Here is a 4,186-nt window from a genome sequence, read left to right as displayed (position 1 = left end):
ACTACCCAGTGTGGGTGCTGTGAGCTGAACTCTAGCCCTCTGTAAGAGCAGTACATGTTTTTAACCATTAAGCCATTCTCTATCTCCAACAAGGGCAAGTGTTGAGAAGTGATCTATTGTGCTGTGTGCCATCCAGTTTCAGGTAGTCTTTGGGTAGCACACAGCACTACAGAATACAGTAACACCACGAACGCTTTGAGAAGTATCTTGGCATTGGAGCTACACAGGAAGCAACCTAAATAATGTGAGTGTCTGCTGAAACAAACAAACAACAATAACAACAATAAAAAAATAAACTCAGCAGGCAGAACTCATAACAGTACAAGAAATATCTAGAAAAGACCAGACTCAAAGAAGAGCAGGGAATACCAAGGGAGCACCGACATAGTCAGAAATCAATGGAATGAAGTGTGAAAAAGAGAGGTCATCGAGCAAATCAAATGTTAATTGTTGGGGGAAAATATCAATGTAATTGAAAAGTCTCTAGAAAACCCTGACAAGGAAAAGAGAGAGAAGACACAAACGGCAGCTCTGAAGCACTGAGGGCTTACCTGTATCTGCAGACAGGAAGGCTCAAAGGGGAGACTATTCTCAGCCACGCACAGGGACTGTGCCACTCAGGTGCCAAGGATCTGTCCTTAAAAAACTCAGCTTGAGAACTCTACTTACCAGAGACAATGAACCATCTGAAGAACTCCACAGCTAACTGATTAACTGATTTTAAAACCTAAAGTTCCAGAGATAAAAAGATCAGGATAGTTATGGTTTAATACTACCTCAATGTAGAATTTACAATGTAATGCTATTTCAATGCAGAATTGATTGAAAAATTTCATAAACATTTACATAAACTTTCAGAGAGAATAAAGGGGCAAAACTTTCTCAGTTTATTCTGTGAACTAATATTATCTTCGTAGCAAGAGAAGAAAAGGATGTCATGAAGTAAGAGCACTACAAACAAAGTAATCTTTAAAAATCTTACCAAATTATATCCAGAACAAAGAAGTCTCAATCACAACTAAGTGGACTCATTCCACACATGCCAAATCGCCACAAATGCCACAAACTGATTTTAAAGTCAATGTAGTTCAACACTGCTCTAGTTTCATTTCTGATGCTAGGTAAAAAGAGGTTCATTTCACCCTACAGTACTAGGCCAGGGTCCATCATGGAGAGGAAGTTAAGGTGGCAGGAACTGAAGTCATCTACTTACATCACACCCAGAGTCAAGAGCAGAGAGAGATTGCATTCTGCATGTTTACTGCTCAGCTCACTTCTGATAATGTGATTCAGGACCCAAACCCAGGGAATGGTGTCCCCTGTTTTTAGACAAGGACTTCCTATATCAATGAACAATCAGGAAAAATAACTCATAGTTACGTTCATAGGACAGCCTGACCTAGACAATCCTCGATTGAGGCCCTCTTCCTAGGTGATTAGATTAGACAAAGAATGCTAACCATTGGGAACATTAGCATGTAGAGAAGATCTACTATGATTAACCCAGAAAATAATTCAATATCTACTCATCACAAAGCAATCATAAAATCAGAAATGCAGGGGAGCCTTCTCAACCTTACAGAAAGAGCCTCACAATCTACAGCTAATACAGGGGGATCGTCTCAATGTCATAAAGAAAGTGAACACAACCTATAGCTACCATCATATGTAAGGAAAAGCTGAATCGCTTTCCCTGTACTATTATAAACAAAGAAAGCATGAGCTATGTCGGTGCCATGGACTGGGTTCGCTTGGGGGACCTCTTGTTCCATAGGATAAGAGTTCTGGTTAGGTGGGCAAAAAATTTGGTGAGTGACAGTCGACACAAGGAAGTGCTGAGTCTGAGTGTATTCCTTAAAAATGGCATGAAGCTTTTACAGTCATTACAAAAGAGAAATGAGAAATCTGGCAGCTCAGCAGTTGAGGTACATCTGAGGCCACCTGAAACACACTAGGTCTAACGCAGCTACCTCTTCTGGACAGGCACTGCAACTCCCGGGCCCAAGCGGTCTGGGCCCCGGGGGCTGGGGACTGCATGAGGCTCGAAGCTCAAATACTCTGTCTCAAATCTGAATGTATAAGTCCAAGTCTAAGTCCATGCACAAAGTGGAAACCAGGCTTATATAGTATACAGAAAACAGAGAGAATGACAAAAGTCACCGCAGGTGAGGGCCACATCAAGTCAGTAAGATCAGACAGCAAGACAGAAGTCACATAGGCAAGTGACAGTCACATTAAGGTCGGTAAGATCAGGCATCCAGGTGTGAAGCAGGAGGAAGAGCAGTGGTGCCCTTTTTGCTGGGGCTGTTTTGGTATTCCCATGCTAATTCTCTGGGTCTGCTGAAGGCAAGCACCAGGAAGTTCCAATCTAGCAGTTCCTGCTAATGCCCTTAAGTGAGGGAAGCCCTTTGATTACTCTCTGGTATGTAAAACAGTTCTGTCTTCAGTAGGACTGACCTGAGAATTCTATGTGCCTGACCTCTGTTGCTAACTCTGAGGACACCCTGTCTGATAAGGCAGCTTCTTTGTGAGAAATTCCAAGCTAATTACAGCTTGGTAATAAATTAGGATATATTGGAATGCTGTGCTTGCCAGGGAACAACACCCAATAAGTTTTAGCCATTTACGAATCATTTCTTGGGGTACCTTTATGCCTGAATAAGAAGGCATGTTGACGATTGGAAAGACTAATCTGAAACACATCTGAGTTAGGAGATCCCAACGACTGACTGAATACCCAGGAGGCACAAACTCCCTTTGAAGTCATACGATTCTTGTCCATAATCAGGCTTTCAATCCTGATATGACAGACTTTACTGGAGTAAACAAGTGGGCGTGGCATATCGGCACTCGTATTCACCATGGTGCTGGAGTCCTAGTAAGTGCTTAAACTAGGCAAGAATATATATATATATATATATATATATATATATATATATATATATATGTATCATATAGTTAATAAAATGAAAATTGAATCCCCCATTTATGAATAATACCATGTTCCACAGCAGATATCATCAACCTTATTCTGTTAAGCGCTAAGTAGTCCATATCATCAGCTTTGTAATTACTTGTACCTACTGTGGTCTTTGTTACCATTGCCTGCTTATACTTTTGTAGCAAATAGCTATAGACAAGCCATAAACCAATGGCCATAGTCATGTTACAAAAATAAAAATAAAAAAAAATCAAAAAATAACAAAACAGAAACAAAAAACCCCACAAAGATCAGTTTGTATTATAGAAAATAGTATACCTATAACTAATAAAAATTTTAAAATGATTAGAACTAGTAAATAATTGCAGACACCAGGCCTATATCTACCAACATCTTTTTTTCTGTAGATGAACAGCAATCATTAGAAACGAAAATTCAAAGCCTGTTGAAATTACTCAAAAATTTATATCAGACATGTGCAAAACAAAACATATTTCCATTAATTTCTTATTCACTTTACATCACAATCAGACCTCCTTTCCCCCCAGTCCCCTTCACACAGCCCCTTCCCCCAAGCCCCCTCCCAACTCCTCTGAGAAGGGGGAGGCCCTCACTGTTAATCCACCCACCCTGATGTATCACATCACTACAGGACTGAGCAAATCCTCCTCCACTGAGGCTAGACAAGGCAGCCAGTTATGGCGACATAGTCCACAAGCTGGTGACAGATTTAAGGATAGCCCCCCTCCAGTTGCTGGGGCACACACATCAAGATCAAGCTGCACATCTGCTTCATATGTGGGGAAGGGGCCCATTCCATGTATACTCCTTGGTTGGTGGTTAAGTCTTCTGAGATCCCCTATTGGTCCAGGTTAGAGGACTATGTTGGTCCTCCTGTGGAGTTGCTATCCTCTCCAGGTCCCTCAATCCTTTCCCCAACTCTTCTACAAGACTCCCCAGGCTCCATCTAATGTGGAGACTGTGGGTCTCTGCATCTGTTTCCATCAGCGGCTGAGTGGAGCCTCTCAGAGTACAGTGTTGCTAGGATCCTGTATGCAAGCATAATAGAATATCATTAATAGTGTCAGGGATTGGTTCAGTTGTCCATTCCCTCAGTCTCTGTGAAATCCTTGAAGGCAGGACAAATTTTGGGTCAAAGGTTTTTCTAGGTGGGTTGGTGTCCTTATCCCTCCACTGGAAGTCCTGCTTGGCTACAAGGAGTGGCCACTTCAGGCTCCATAAACC

Source organism: Mastomys coucha, unplaced genomic scaffold, assembly GCF_008632895.1.
Source record: "Mastomys coucha isolate ucsf_1 unplaced genomic scaffold, UCSF_Mcou_1 pScaffold20, whole genome shotgun sequence".
In the NCBI taxonomy this organism is placed as follows: domain Eukaryota; kingdom Metazoa; phylum Chordata; class Mammalia; order Rodentia; family Muridae; genus Mastomys; species Mastomys coucha.
Note: the sequence above shows the minus strand (reverse complement) of the source record.